General features: G+C 39.4%; 1 protein-coding gene across 3 annotated transcripts in view; it reads right to left on the bottom strand.

The window, feature by feature from the left end:
* LOC139620197 (plexin-A1-like) overlaps positions 1 to 1530 on the bottom strand; it is a 295422-nt gene extending 293892 nt beyond the window's left edge. For all 3 annotated transcript variants that reach the window (XR_011690764.1, XR_011690765.1, XM_071475509.1), the window contains exon 1: positions 1320 to 1530. The gene's annotated coding sequence lies outside the window, so the exon portion shown is untranslated. The remainder of the gene's footprint in view (positions 1 to 1319) is intronic.
* Between the last annotated feature and the right edge of the window lie 15629 nt (positions 1531 to 17159).

Here is a 17159-nt window from a genome sequence, read left to right as displayed (position 1 = left end):
ACACAGAGACAGAATAATTTTATAAGAGAGGTCATAAGATTTTGGAAGTCGGAGAAGATGACAGAAAACTTTTTAACTTCTCGGTCATGTCTTGCATTTTCCTTCATGCTATAAACTAGCAGAAAAAGCCCACATTCTACCTTTTAACAAGGCTGTTTCACCCTTCTGCCAACCACACTACAAACCGCACAGCGACTGGACAAGTCAGAGGTTTAAAAACTCACACGCAGAGAAAAAACACACACTATGTGACACAGGGACACTGGAAACCTCGTGGCTCTGTGTCCGTCCTCAACCTCTGCTGACTGCCAAGACAAACACAACGACAGCTGCAAGGCCCAAACAAGAGGATGCACTATTAGGCTCCTCTTCAAAGCTGTAACGACTAGCTGGACTTGGTCAGATCACATCAGGCAACACACACACATGGAGCACACACAGCCCTGGTGGTGGGGTTGTTTTGACGATTTCCCGAACAGGAATGTGCTAAAAGATCACAAAACGAGGACAGAGACTAAATTAACTTTTCTTCTCTGCCATCACCTCCCCAAGAGGGATCATTGAGTTCCCTGCACTTCCCTGACATTTAACCACAAATGCCCCGTAAATGAGGTTTAACATTAGTTTAGTTAAGACAGTTGCATACCATGCACACAATGTAATCTAATCGACGGATTATCCAAACAACCAGAAAATATGAGGCTTGTTGGAGATGAACTGTGCCTCATCTGGAAAGCAGACGAGAGCAGGCAGCAGCTGCAGGTGGCAGTGGAAAAAAGCAGCGAAGATGGACACTTTCCAACAGCTTTCACAGTCCGTCCAGACTGTTAGAGTCGATGTTGATTTGATGTCTTCAGACGAATCTATTCCACTTGTCATCTGTCTCTGATGGTTTTCATTATGTTATTCTACGCAGGCAATGGTAAGGTAGCCCATGAAAATGCTATATAGACAACCTGTGATCTCTGTTTATGGTTAACCTCTGTATTATATTAATTCCTATATAAATTATGTCATCATGCAGTTTGCCACTCTATATAAATTGATTGCTAGATACGTCCCTCTCAAAACACATAAATAAATTCTAAATGTTAATGATCACTCAGAACACACAGGGAGAGGAAAGAAGTACAAGATAATAGTTTTCATTATTGATTTGTCAGATACAGACATCACATGAACACAGTTTTCACATATTCCTTATCCTCATTTATCCCCACAGTTTCTGCCCATGTAACGCTGCTGCTGACTGCTTGTGACTGCTAAGTTTTGTATTACGTGAAAAACACACTGTTGTTGTTGTTGCTGTGGATTCTTACCTTGTGTCTTAGCCTGAAGACATCTTCCTCTCAGTCAGGTAAAAGATTTTCTCTCTGTGCAAACCCACCAGCGCAGCTACATGGTTCTTCTTTCATGCTGCTGCAACTTCAACTAAACCGAATATTAAAGCACAAATCGATACTGAACCTCACAGGCCAGACAGCTGCTGCACTTTTCAGTATGGCTTCAAACTTTCAGTCACAGCAGGTGTTTTGACTTGATTGCTGATTAGATAAACCTGCTGTGACATCACTGATTAGGGTGTGGCCACACGTGGATCATGCCTTAAAACTGCAGTCTACAAATAGCAACAGAAGTTTTTTTTTTTATATATATATATGGGCTAATACAGTGTCAATGTACCTGTTTAACGTATTTGCTATCAGGAATATATGATAATATACATTAATGTAAGGGCATTTTAGCATGCTGCTTAGCCATCAGAGTTTGGAGCCAGAGCCTCTGTATGAATTAACTGTTAATATATATATATATATATATATATATATATATTTCTTATTATTATTATTTTTCCAGGCTTTTTATGACAGGAAAGTTGGGCAGAGAGAGGGGATGACATGCAGCAAAGGGCTGGATTCAAACCCCAGGCTGCTGCAGTTAGGACTAAGCCTTAATGGTACATGCTCTACCAGTTGAGCCACCAAGGGGCCACAACTGTTAATATTAATTTTATGAAAATCATAACATCCAAAGAGAGGTAAAAGCAAACCAAAAAGTGACAAAAGAATTACCACAAGGGATTGCAAAATAACCACAAATATATACAAAATGATTACAAATAGTTTCCAAAAGCAGATGATAGATGACCTAAAAAAGAAGCTAAAAGACCACAAAGAGATGCAGAACAAAGAGACACAAATGATCCTCCTAAATAGGAGGAGTGGGGGCCTCTTACATATCTGTGACCAGTGGCTAATTTTCTTATAATCCATCCATGGTCACACTGCTTATTAGTGGTAGCATTGCAACATGCTCATTGGCCATTTTCACAGAGAATATTTGAGTATGTCACAATAGGAAAAGCTCAGGTTTAAAAAATACAGTGAATGATGGCTGAATTCCGTTGACAGTGACTGCTTTGGTTTCATGTTCCTGGGCAGTGTCAGGCATCACTCCCGACTTACTGTGTATGGAAGTATATATTTTCTGTGCACCATTTTATTTGAGTATTGTAATTCTGGCTGTGAATTGAACACTCTCCCCTCAAGAAGTTCAACGTTGGAAGAAGTGTCAATTGATACTTTTGTCTAATGACTTGAAATTACAACTTGGAAGCTGACATGACGGGTTTTTCCTACTCAGCTACTAATAATTCTGGTCTGAGCGCTGATACATGAATGGAGGAAACAGCTTGTTTCTCTCACTCTCACACTGTCATGACTTATGGGACACTTGAAAAGAAGAGCAATCCTTTATGTAATTAGTTATATTCGTGTTTTTCCTCCTATTGCTACATGTAACATGTTTACACTTGCTTGGTGACGTAATTACCTGCTGTGTATTGATGTGCTCTCTCTCCAAGTCCCACTCACTTGATTTTAGAGGTTTAATTAATTTTGCTGCTGTATTTTCAGAATTCTTCTCAGGTTCATACAATAAGCACCCAAGAGAACAAAACCAATTTTGCTCTTACAGTCAGTTACATAATGATGTAAATCTACCTGATAAAGTATTAAATCAAAATTATGTCTTCAACATAGGTTTGAGGTCAGTTGCAAGTTAGACGCAACTGTTCAGTTATGATCTTGACAGATGCATTAAGTGATATCAATGATCCAGAATTGAAAACACAAAGTAATGTAACAAGCTGAATGGCAGGGACTGTGCTGTCTTAGTTAAAACAGATAAACAAGTCAGTTGAGTTTTATTGGTGACCTGTCTCGAGGAGACATCTGGTCTTGTTCTAAATTGCTTCAATTGGTTTAATTTTTTTTTTTTTAATTAATTTTTTTTACGAGTTTCTTGAAGCTCCATTGGTCAAGTTTTGGCTTCAAAAAAGTATCAATAAATGAAAATTATTTTAAATGGTATTCAGTGACTCATTGGTATTAATAACTCTTATCAACCCCCTGATGTAGTATGTTGTTGGTTTGAGAAGACTCCTACCAGCTTCCAATATTCTATTAAGTAATAATAGGATTTACATTTTTATTTTTCTATTGTTGTACTCTTCAGTCGCTCTTTAGTCGCTCATTACAGAAAACACAAAACTGTGTTGCCAAGACTGTGAAGCTTTAAGCTTCTGTGGTTCGATTTTATATAAAAAATTAGGCCTGTGTCATAATCTGTACTGTACTAGTTTCAATATTTTCTATTTATACCTCTATATTCTCTTCATACACAGCAGACATTCCCTGCCATTGGGAATTAATTATACTTTTTAAAGGGGACTTCTTTGTTACTGCAGCTACAATGAAGCACAGAAAATCATAACCTTTAAAGTTATAATGTGTAACTTTTCCACACTCAAATGTCTACAAATGATCAGACCTATGTAATATATTTTTTTTGGGTTATGCACTTACATCATTCCAAATGTTTCTAGCAATTCCCAAACCGCCAAAATTGTTATTTTAATCATTAAGTCACCCCCTGGCCGGTTTGTTATGGAGAGGACACCTGTGCTGATTGGCTGCTGGTAAAAACCAGTAAAGAGTGACAGAGAGAAGGGGAATGACATGCAATAAAGAGTCCCAGTTGCCTGCTTGATGGATTAGTGACTATGTGGTGTGCCTGTAAAAACACCCTGAATGTCTGGTTCATAAGTTATCAAAGATATGAAGGTGAGGAGTCTCAGTTTCTAGCCAAGACGCTGTGTCTGCCGTTCGACACTGGTGAATTGCAGATTTTTGAAGTGGCACTGCTTTATTTGGTGTTTCTATCGGTTTTAATCCCCTGGCCTGTTTGTTATGGAGGGGAGGACACATCTGTGGATAATTCGGCTGCCTGTAAAAACCTCCTGAACGTCTAGTTCATAAATTAGCAGTTAGTTAGATATGCAGTCTAAGCTCCCAACCCTTCCCTAATGTCCTGACTTTAAATGTGAAATTGCTTTCAGTGCTTTTAACAGTTATAATCACCGGGTCTGTTTATTTTGGAGAGGAGGAGACCTCTGTAGATAATTGAGATCTAGGTAAAAACCTCCTGAATGACTGACACTGAAGAAATCCAAACAGGGAGAAGCTTACAGCAATGGTGGTGAAGACAACAACTCAGATGATCCCATGCTATTTCATGACGTCATCCAACTTTGTCTTTTGTTATTGTTTTGATTGACAGAGCCCTAGCGGCAGAAGTTACATACTGTGTGTTTAACAAGTAGGAGAACACAGATGAACTAACTTGCTTCTTTGCTTCTTCGCAACATTTAGGTTGTAACAACAATTAAACTTAAGTTAATGTGCTTTTTTCCACAGTAAAGAGATCAGTAGTGAGCCCATTTTCATATTTTTAGTAATACCTTTCTGTGTATCTCAGCTGATACACTGCACATCCAGAACAACAGAGAGAACGACAGAGAAAAGGAAAGACGAGGAGAGAAAAAAGAGAAAAGAGAACACAGAGAAGAGAAATGGCAAATTATAGACGCGACCGTGAACCAAGTCAAACTGTACATTTACATCAGACTGTAGCATGGACACAGCCCTGCGTTCGTCCACCCATGTTCTCATCTTTCTACCTGCAGCCACTGACTCCATCGACAAAGGGTTGTTTTCTTACACACACACACACACAAACACCGACAGCTTTGAAGAGTGACTCACAGGGATGGACTGTGTGTCCCTACCTGTCAGTCAAGCCTCCATTAGTGGCTACTTGACTGGGTGGCTCGGGGTCCACATCTGTAGATGTAGATGGGAGATGACAGCACTGTGTTTCCTCCTCAATATACTCATTTGCCATCTGTGTAGTGTGTATTGTGACTGTGTTAAATGTCACCATGGCCTTGCAGACCCCACTCACCTAAAGACAGAGAGCCTGATTCACTTGTGCCATGCACCTCTCGTGCTTGGACACAAAACGTTACCCGGAGCAGTGTTGGATTCCTGCAGGATTTAAATTTTATGTAAAAAATCTAATGTCGCTTTGTGGACTCGAAGAATTTAAAGTGTTTGTGAGTGCGTGTGTGTCCACTGTAGCCCCCCCCGCCCGGAGCCAGGTCGTCATGAATGTCAGAGCAAATCTGCTGTTAAAAGAAGCCTTCTGCGCTGAATAGAAAGCATCACACACACACACACACACACACACACACACACGGTGGCCAGTGGCTGGTTCGGAGCCAGCAGCAGTGAATCACAGCGGTCATCACTTGGTGTTTCATATGCGGAGCATGACAGACACAGATTAGTTGAGCACTGCTGTATAGCTGCCGTCTGCTCTGATCTCCTCAGCACCTCCTCTTCTCTTTTTTGAACCTAATTTTGTCTCCTCTGGGCCTCCTTCCCTTTTTCCTTTCCTTATTGTATTTCTTCTGAACCTCTTTTGCACATCCCCTCCTTAACACTTTCACTCTCTTCTCTTCTCTTTTCTTCTCTTGCCCCACCTATACTTTAAACTCTCTCTTTTTTTTTTTTGTTGTTCACCTGCATGTCCTTTCTTCTTCTGTCCTGCTCCTGTTCTGCACCTCTTCTCCATCATTCTGCACCTCCTCTATTCTGTTCTGCAATTCCTCTACTTCTTCCCTGTTTTTACCTCCTTTACGGACATAATTCAGGCTATCCCAGGCCACCCCTCATGTAAACCATCAGACCACTAATTTTGCAGGCTAACCCTACTTGTTGATGTAGCAGGAACCGGACTCCAGACCTGGGAGGAAAGTTACAACACAAAAATTCAAGACTGACCAACATATAGGAAAAAAATTATGTTCAACTCTTAAGTGCAGAATGTCTGTCAGCTCATTCCTGCTTGTTATATTATGGCTGGTCAAGCTGACTGTTCAAGGCCAAAACCTCCATAAGGCCAGCAGGAAATGTCCCGGTGTTCCTGACGGGTGGTCTGCCATCGCTCTCTCTTTTTGCCCCTCTCTCCAGATATTTTATTCACCCTTTCTTCTGTTCTACACATCCTTCCTGTTCTCTTGCATCCCCTTCCTTCCCTGTGCACTTCCTTGTTTGTTTGGACCTCCTTCTCTTTCTCCTACATCTCCTGCCCTCTCCTCAATTACATCCCTGCTGTCCTGTTGTCTTCCACTTCCTTCTTACATCCTGTACATCTGCACCTCTTCTACTTCTTTTCCTCTTTCCTCATCATCTCTCTTTTTGTCCCACATGTCCCATGTTTCGCTCTCTTCTTTTCTACATGTTCTTTCAGCTTTCTGCATCCCCTTCCTTCTCCTTTTCACTTTCTTTTTCTTCTGTGCCTCAGTCCTTCTCTTTTACCTCTCTTTCCTCATTTTACTCTTCACCTCTCCCTGTCCCCCCTTCTCCCTTTCCCTAACCCTTCTCTCTCTCCTCCATTACCTCTTCCCCTCCTCCACTCTATCCTCACCTCCTCTGGCAGCCCTAGGCACTATTCCTCTGCCTATTAGGTCAGTATGAATAATGTGTAGAGGAGCGGCAGATCAGTAATAAGGGATGTGATCAGCTCCCACAACACAGGGATGCTTGAGGGTTAATATAGTCAATTAAAGCTAAAAACTCAAATCTGAAGAAAAGAAAAACAACTTTGCACAATGCCTGATGAAAAAATAAAATTCTAAATAGATACATTTATAACTGAAAATCAAAGTTTAATTAATGTAATTTAACCTTGTGTGATTAATTACCTGCCAGTTGCCTCTTAGATCAGCTGTTCATCAGCTCTGTACGAATCACCATCTTTCCTTTTCTTGAGGTTAACTACTTTAATATTTAATATTCTTTTTTCCCTTTGTCCAGATTTCAAGTGTTTTATTTGGACTTTTGAACCGTGAATGCATTGGGCATTATACTTGTGTGTGTGTGTGTGTGTGACCGTGAGCTGTAAACCGAAGCCAAGGCTGCCATCTATCGTTCCCACATGATCTCACCGTGTGTGTACATCATACTGGGTTCCACTTTGGAGCCACACACAGAGCTACGTTCATGTGATCCAGTTTTCTTTTTAAACAAGTGCATCCTCAGAACCTGTGTTTACACAGCTCAATATACACACAACTGTGAATAAATTATTATATGAGAAACACAAAAGTGTTGTGAACGGTTCCAGTTGTGCTTTTATCCTTTGATTCTGACAGATTGACACTAAAACCTGACATTTGCCGTTGATGCTTTTGCATTGTTCCATGGTTTCTGATTTTTTTGTGCACCTTTAAATGATCAGAGTGTATAAATTATAGAAATTACTGATGATCAGTGATATAAATGAATGCACCTCATAAGTTGAATATCCCTGAATCAATAATTCCACAGTTGACCAGACCGAGATTTTCATACATAATATTTTGGCTGTGGAACAATCCACTGTGCACAACTGCATGCAGAAAAACGTTGCTATGTTGTTGCTCAGATTTCTCGGTGCAGCGCAATGCAATATGATGTTTGGCAAGTCAGAGCCTCTGAGTCAAAAACCAATATATTTCTTTACTTCTGACTCAATAATGTTCTCCAGGAGAAAATTGCATTCCTCCAACGTGTGTTGAAGCTAGAAATTATCTGGTTAGTTTTGCTTCAATTTTGCAGGATTATGTGATGGGCTTAGTTGTAAGAAGCTGCAGCAGACTAATGGAAGAGTTCTCTCCAGATGTATGTTTGCAGCTTCAAACTTAAAAGCCATCAGTGTAGAGGCTGATACACAGTTTTCTTATTATCAGCGGCTGCTCTGTGTTGAAACGCTGGGCTTGATGTATAAAGAGGATGTCCAGGTGCTACTTTATTTCACAATAAAGGTGGAAAAAGTGGGGATGTTATTTTTCTTTAGTTGACTTTGGAGATTTTTCCAGAGATGACAGTAACAGATAGATTTAAAAGTGCGTGACAGCATTTATATTTTTCATACGGGCTTTAGGTTTTCCTCATGTTGACAAATGAAAAAAAAAAAACACAGGATGCTCATTACCCACTTTTGGAAGTCAGTCTGGTGTCTGCAGCTTGAAAGATATTTTCTTATTTCACCAATTGTGTTTAGACCTCTGTTACCTACTGGCACGTTGCCATAGCAACCTCTAGTTAGGCTAGAAAAATACTACAAGGTTTTGATAAAACTTAGCCCCAATTAAGTCAGCCCACACAAATTTAGAAGGCAAGAGTGTTAATCGCAGAGCTATTCTTCCCAGAGGGCTTTTTACTCCAGAAATCTAATTTTGCATATTTTTCTGAAATGGGACTTTAACAACAGCCTAACATGATTAACTGTTTAACTAGATCAAGGCAAAATCTGAAATATTTATCCATACCTAAAGCAGAATGTGTGCGTGTGTGTGTGTGTGTGTGTGTGTGTGTTATATAAGGCTTTCCTCAGCGCGAACACATAAAATAAGAGAGAACATATGTAGCCTATACACACACTCACCAGGTCTCCCACCCATTTACATGCAATCACACATAAACCTCCCTTTCAGACCTACAAAGACACACATACAAGACCTTTTTGGACATACATGTATAGGATACATAAAACACCAAAACAAGCAAAGAAAACATGTCAAAAAACTGAGGATTTACTGAAAAGAGTGTTTTTCTTCTTGGTGTTGTATCAAGTGCTTGTCTGCCAATCAGGGGACCACAGGGGGAGACAAACCAGACACTGTCATACATCATTAAATAGGGCTTGGTTCGAAAGCTGTGGATATAGCAATATAAAAAGTGCAGACTTGTTATAATTGGGTAAATAATGACATGTCCAGGGGACAGTTTGAGGGAGCATGAGACTGGCTGGTAGCAAACAAATAGATGTTTTAGCTCCTGGCTCCTTGTTAATAATGGATTTTTTAGGGTGCACATAAGCAGACTATATTCCACTATCCTCTTGTTAAATTCAAGCCAGCTGTCCAATTTATCATACATATTAACTAGGGCTGTCTTGGTAATAAAAATATTATATACAGGATTCCTCATGTTAGTTAAGCTCCCAAACAAAAATTTATAAAAATAAATTCATGTAAATGCCATTAACTGTGAGATGTCAGTACTACATGTTTCAAATCTACTGGATCCAAATCTGCTAGATGTTCAAATAAGCAAGCGTCTGCTGACATTTTCAAAGAATGAATAATGCGTGTTCCTGGGGTTTATTGTCTTCACTACAGGCCTTTAGCAAGTGAAACCTTTGTGATTTTAACAAAGTTAAACAGTTACTTTTAAGCATCCAAAAGCTCAAGTGTCTGTGAAAGTCAACCAGCCAGGCAGCACAAATACTGTGGTCACTGTATCTTGGTTTTGTACATTTCTGTAATATTCACCAATGTTCTTGTCTGAAATCATTTTCCAACATTTCAGTTGTAATCTCAGCTGTGATGCTTCACCCGCTTGTGAGAAATGGTATTATAATTATTATTATTATTAGTGTCCTGATAAACATTTAAAGTGATTTTACTGTTGAGTAAGGTTATGCTTCAAGGCACATTTTTTTAGTTTAGTTGCCTTATTATAAAAGTTAATGGGATCTTTAATGAGGCTTTCCGACTGACCTGTAAAGTTTCAGTTTAACTTTATCTCTCTGTGAGGTAGATAATGAGCCACTGTTGTGTTTACACATTGCTTTTGTTTACCCCAAGCGACCGCAAAAAGTCAGTTAAGTCAGTTGTGAAGATCATTTGTAAAACGGTACAATTTTGTTGGAAAAATTTAATAATAATTAAAAGAAAAAAACTCAAAATATTTTTAAAATGAAAAAATCTTCAAAAACATTAAGAATGTTTAAAAATTCCTTACATTGTTTTTTTTTTTTTTTTTTTTTTTTTTTTTTACTTTTTTTCTCATCTTATCACTGTGATGAGCAAGACCACACTGTATATTTGTTTGCTGTCTCAGACTGATTTCTCGCTAAAAGATTACATCCATGGGAAAAGCTGGAGTATCAAAATGGATAGCTTGGTTAGCAGCGGAATGAATTAAAAGGAAAGAGAGTCAAGAGACAGACGCAACATATTTGAGATTTTCAAGTGGGCCATGAGTTGGGAAGCACTGGGGTAGATGATATATACTGCTGTCCGTTTCAGCTGTCACAAACTGTTCATCTACTCCCACCTCCTATTTACTTCATCACTTTTTCAAAAGAACTTATGACTACAGATTTCAGGGCTTCTGGTGGGTGCTGATATAATACATCTGTGCAGTCGCTGTTATTAACAGGTCTGATATCAGACTACTTTTTTCCCACTACACTGGCACCGTTTGCTGGCTGAGGAACATCAGGACATGTATTTCACTATATAAGACTCTGCACAGACTATAAGCAACATGTTACATAGAGTCATGGCCAGAGGTTTTACACAGTAACACATTTAACAGAGCTCACTTTAAAAGGAAGGACAGGTGAAGCTGAAGGCACATTTTAAGATCAAAGCTAACATCATTAAAACTACGGACATCAAATCATAGATACCAAGTTGATAATGAGAGCTGTCATCATTTTCTTCTTGGATTTAATTTTGCAGCTCTAGTATAGTTTTCAGTCCATCCTAACGTTCAGTCTTTTATGTAACACCTGCTTTTTGTATTTCTTACTTTCTGTTTCACCTTATATTCTCTTACAGTGAGGTTACCCTCCGTGAAGGCCTTCTATTTTTCATTCAGGAGGCGATTTAGTGATTTAGGGCCCTTTGGAAATACTTTCACATTGTTGTTAGGGATGAATGCATCGTTATAAAGTGACATCCAAGAGCTGACAGCAATTTTTAAATGTCCAAGTTCAGAGAGAAGAGCCCTGGAGAGTCGTAGCAGAATCATAAGGCCATGTCTGAACATCTTTAGCAGACTGCAGCTCCCACGGATAAAGTGCATGCGGTTGAGATCAGCTGTCTCCAGTGGATGCCGGGTCCAGGATTCACAGTGTGAGCCTCTCTGGCAGAACCAGCGCACAAGTCAAGGATTGTGCTGTGCCCGGTGGGATCAGACATACAATGATGAAAAATTTGACATTGAACACTTGTTAGTCTCCATAATGAGGATTAGACATATGGATTGTGTTGTCTGTGTTACCTCAAAAAATATATCTGCAGCAAACATCATGAGGCATCAAAACAAATAACAGGGGAATTCCTGAGGCGTATCTGCAGGGCAGAAAGACAGCAGCGCTACATCTTTGGTCCAAACTGATAAAACCTCTATCAGGAGAATGTGAGTATTTTAATACCTTCATTTATGTAGAGACAAGACCGGTTTTTCTATTGATCTGCCAGTAATCCATGTGTCACAGTGCATGAGTAAAGGTGTGCTAGAGCTTCCAATTATCACATCTGAGTCCAATTACCTCTCAGCCAAGCATACAATATCTTGCTGAAGGCACAAACACATGCATTTGTAAATTTGTGATTGTTGTGCACATAAGTCTTTTTAAAATTTCTGTTATTTTATCCCTTCCCTGAACTCCACCCTCGCTGCACTGCCTCCTAGCTTTTCAGAACAACACAGTTAAAAGCTGTTTTGAGAATGACACACAGTGCATTCAGAAAGTTTTCAGACCCTTTCGATTTTTTTCACATTTTGTTTTCATATTTCTTTATCTGATATCCTTGCACTTGTTGAATAGATGTTGTACTTAGTACTTACACCAAGGTCTCGGACCGCACTGGAGTTTTAGCAATGTCCCTGACTTGTTGCTTTGGTTAAAATCATCTTCCAAAATGAGAAAAAGTAAAATGCTGCAGCCTTATACTCAAATAAAATAAAAAAAAAATCTATCTACACCAAATACCCCATAATGACAAAGTGAAAATAGAATTTTAGAAATGTTTGCAAAGTTGTTAAAAAGGAAAAACACATTAACATAAATATTTAGACCCTTTGCTAGGATACTTGAAATGTAACTCAGGTGCCTCCCATTTCTCTTGATCACTTTTTGAGATGTTTCCACACCTTGAGTGGAGCCTGCCTGTGGTAAATTCAACTGATTGTACATGATTTGGAAAGACACACACCTGACTATAGAAGGGTTCACAGCCGGGACTGTGTCGAGGCACAGATCTGGTGAAGGATACAAACACATTCCTGCTGCATTGAAGGTTCCCACGAGCACAGTGGCCTCCATCATCATAATCTAATAAATTTGCAAATATCTCTAAAAGTCTCTTTTCACTTTGTCAGTATGGTGTATTGAGTGTTGATTGAGGAGGGGAAAAAAAGATTTTTTTTGATGGGCTGCCATGAGCTTCTTTGTCTGAGGGCCCCCAGAGTCTAGAATCACCACTGGTGATGACACAACTTAGATCCACTTACAAACTCTTTCAGGAAAGCGGTAGAAATTTTGTGTTGATGATGAGATGCAATCATCAGATACACCTGTTGTCCTGACTTTACCTTCACCAAATTAGATTAAATTAGATTTAGTCTCTAGGACTACAATTTCCTTTCAAAAAGGAATTATCAGTAATGGTCATAATGATATGGAGACATCAGTTCCACAGGTAAATTACCAAATGGTTTGCTTAGGTAAGACTGTTGTCCTGTTGTCCTCGCCCAGGAGCCCTATTAAAAGACTGTAACAGATGCATTATTTTGATCAATCAACAATATTTTCAAAACCTACTTACCATTTTTTCCACCTGAAAAAAAATCAAAACCTGTTTTAGAATGAAAATAAAACAGTTATGAGTGTGGCTAGAGAAACTATTTTAAAATCAGAAATAGTAGTGAAAGTGACCATGAGGGCTACTGCTGAGGCCTCTAGGATCAGGTCTACTTCACCACAGGCTCCTCTTTTGCTTGTTTTTGTAAATGAAAGACATCTGTAGCCTAATTAACACCATTTTAAGTCACACTGTGAATATGGACCGTTATCAATCTTACCTAGATCTTCCTGTACAGATGTGCAGTGCACACCTGCCTCAATGCCGCGAGTGACACAGGAGGTTGGGGGAGATAATGCCAATATGACTGCATGACAACATGTACGCCCGCACAGAGCACACAGACGTGTAGGAGCCCAGAGGTTCATTTGGCTTGCGGTAGCTTTTCCTTTAGTTTAGCTGGTCAGTTAGCATCTGGTTTCTGTGGCAACAGCACGTTAGCATCTCCTGTGAAAGCTTTGGCATGTAAGTTGCTTGTTAATTATTCAAATGATTAAACAATAGTAAAATGATGAGAAAATAATCTTTTTCCGTGATAACAGCCTATGCTCTCTGATTCTTGTTAATATCATAATTAACAAGACTACAGAATTCAAATTTTAAGGGGTCTGTATTCATAAACAAGGGTGATGCCACCATTACATCACACAATAAATAATCCTATCATACTGCAACCCTACATATTGTTATTAGTATGAAAATATCATTGAAGTAGGCTAAACATTTTAAATCAAATTTAAGTTAGTTAATTTATAGTAGGAATAATATATTGTAATAATAAGAAGAAGAAGAAAAAAAAGAATGTTGAAAGATTTTGACAAACTTCTACTGATCATACAGTTACCTCTTGGTCCAACTGTGTAAACAAATCAGTACATACTTTCCAATGCTTCATTCTCACAGACACATTCTCTTGGTAAAACATTTTATTGACCCTCTTTAATTAGTTTTAATTTATTTAAACATTTAGAGGTGATAGAGGTGAAACTCTGCATACAACACCAAGGTATGTATGAAACCAGCCTCAACAACAGTGAATCACCTGGGTCAGTCTTCAATTAAAGCATCGGTTTACACTGTTAATGACCATGTAGAACAAGCTTTATTTACAGCATGATCTATTCTTCTTTCTTTTCTTAAGCAAGAAAGTGTTGAATCTCTCTTTCACACATATCCACATATACACCCACATGTACACACATATAATGCCATGATGCAACTCCAAGTAAGAGGCTGCTCTGTAATTAGATGTGTACTGTGCGGGTCATCATGGTAGACATGACCCCAGATAACTATCACCTTTCCTCTGTGCTCTTGTACAATTATCCCTCTGATATCTTATCATCGCTGAAAAAAGGAGACTAGCATCTGTTGGATTTATCTACATACCTGTTGTACAGTTCACACAAGCGCTTCATATTCTGAAGCAAAATGTATAGAATCTACGTTGTATGCATGTGTTAAGGGCTCTGGACCAGGTCTTCATTAAGGATACCTCTGTACTTTGCTGTGTTCAGCGTCCCCTCAACCCTGACCTGTCTCCTTGCCCCTGCCTCTGAAAAACACCCCCAAAACCTGATGCTGCCTCCACCATGCGTCTCTGTTGGGATGGTATCGGGCAGGTGATGAGCGGTGTCTGGTTTCCTCCAGACATGACACTACAAATTGATGCCAAAAAGTTCAGTCTTGGTTTCATCAAACCAGAGAATCTTGTTTCTCACGTTCAGAGTCCTGAAGATGCTTTATTTGCAAAATCCAAGCAGCTTTCACGTGTCTTTCACTGAAGAGAGGCTTCCGTCCAGCCGCTCTGCCATGAAGCCCAGATCAGTGGGCAGCATTGATGGTCAATGGTCAGTGATCCCAAAATCTGACTACTCCCAGCCACTCAAGGTGGCAAATCATGTTACATTTTGTAAAGAGTGGATGATGGTTTGGTACGATAACCATGGCTGAGTGGCAGCTGTAACAGCTGCACTTCTACAAGTAGTTTGCCCTTTTAAAAAGTGAATACATTTGTTTAAACATATAAAAAAATGATTTTTTTTTTAAGTATTAGTGTAAGTTATAAGAACTTGGACAGATATGGAGGGTGTGTAATTATAACACTGAAATGTTACTGGAAAGGTACAAAATAAGCCAAGTGAAAAGCATTGTCTGAGACTGACTCTTAGGTTGGCGCGTTTAGCAAATGTCAACTACTGACTAAAAGCTCTAGCACAGCCACTAAATGGCCCTTGTGAGGAGTTAGATTTCTGCACCAGCACTCATTGTGATGACCTGTGATATGGCCAGTGGCTGATGCAATTGTCTGTCTGCAAAAGAAATCATTTCATATTTATATTTCTCTCATGATTAAAATTCACTCAATTTAACAACAAGCAGTCTTTTCACCACAACATCTGTGCTCTTCTAGATTAACTAGTTATAGTGTTGGCTGAAAGTGACACACTAAATAAAGGTCGTGATGCTACATGTGAGAATCATCCCATAACATAGAAATGGTCAGCAGAAAGAGATTTGTCCTGTTCTAACAAGGCTGGTGGACAGTACATTTGTCATAGTCCCCTTGGTTTTTCTACCTAAAAAACTGCATTTAATAAGGAGGCAGCCAGTCTAAATTTTTTTTGCCTAACAAGGTGGATGCCATTTAGTGTGAGCCACCTGACAGCGGCTGTGAGGGCAAACATTTTGACAGCAGGTGAGTGGTAGTCAGTTTGTTAAAATTTAACAAGGAGGATGGACTGCGGATTGGTTCATCCGTCTGTCTGCCTGTCACATGTGTCACCTCGGATCCCACTGATCAGATTCTGACAGCCTTGAGGGAATGATCCGTGTCACCAGCGTTCCAGGATTTACAAAAATTGCACTGCCCAGGAGGTGAGCTACAATTAAAGGGCAAACCAAATTGGCGCATTTGTTCCTGATGGTCCAGTTGGTTCAGAGGAGTACTGCATCTTTCTTCTTCATGCTCTCAAAAGAGTTCCATTCATACCTTTATTCACTTTATTTCTGACGGTGAGCTGAGATAATTTAAGCGATCCAATGTGTGTGTTATATGTGTGTTATATACAAACACTTTCTACTCTAACCAGTGCATAAACATAAATGTAGAAACAACTACTTGTGATTTTAGGCACGATTATCTGGTGGAATCATTTCTCATAGAAAAGCAGCGGAGCACACTGACCGTATGCAGCCAACAGTTGCAGAGGCCAAACCTGAACTGGTGCCTGCTGACTGCATCTGGCACCTAGCCCTATAGTCAGAGACACCGCACTGAAGTGACTCCCCCTGAAATTATTACTATTACCATTTTCACATTACTGTTTACACGAGAGGCAGAGTCAGGTTAGTTGCTCTAAGCTCCTGCGTTCAGTCTTGATGCTAAGCTAGGCTAACCTTGTCTTGATAACAGAGTTAATTTTTGTATCTACTGTATCTCCTCATCTCACTCTTGGAAAGAAAGCCAGTACACATATTTCCCAAATTGTGACAATGACTTGATTTATAATCTTTAAAGTGGCAATCTGACATTTCCATGCTAGTGGCGAGGCTCCAGGCAGCAACAGTGCTGGTCCGCTGGTCAGCTGAAATATCTCAACAAGTACTCGATGGATTGTAATGAAGTTTTGTCAAAGAGATCCTTGTTCTCCCTCATGATCAACCGTAATATTGGGTTATCCCCAATATTTTCATCTAGTACAATCAAAAGGTAAAAATACCTGCAAATTATGCTAAACATCAGCATGTTAGCATGCTGACTAACACGAAATCCTGGTGTGCTGACGTACTGCTTGTTTTAAATTCAGGGTTCATCATTTAGACCTTTTTTTTTTTTTTTTACTTGCAACAGACTTAAACAACAAATAGACAATTTATAAGTTACACAGAAATAAATGTAAAGCCCCATGCCAAGACACACACATTATTGTCAGTGCCATTTGAGCTCCATAGAATCCTCACCGTAGGAGCCCTTTGTGTCGAAGAAAGAGTAATGGCAATAGACAGATAAAGGGAAGTCACCACATTAAACAGTATTAAGCCACTCAGTACCAGACGCATTACAGAGAGAGAAAGAGGGATGAAGAAAGGGATGAGAGCGGAGGGAAAA

The sequence above is a fragment of the Trachinotus anak genome, unplaced genomic scaffold (assembly GCF_046630095.1).
Source record: "Trachinotus anak isolate AG129_WGS33_773 ecotype Australia unplaced genomic scaffold, CSIRO_AGI_Tana_v1 ptg000004l, whole genome shotgun sequence".
Taxonomy (NCBI): Eukaryota; Metazoa; Chordata; class Actinopteri; order Carangiformes; family Carangidae; genus Trachinotus; species Trachinotus anak.
The sequence above is the reverse complement of the archived record's forward strand: the minus strand, read 5'-3'. Positions and strand labels throughout refer to the sequence as shown.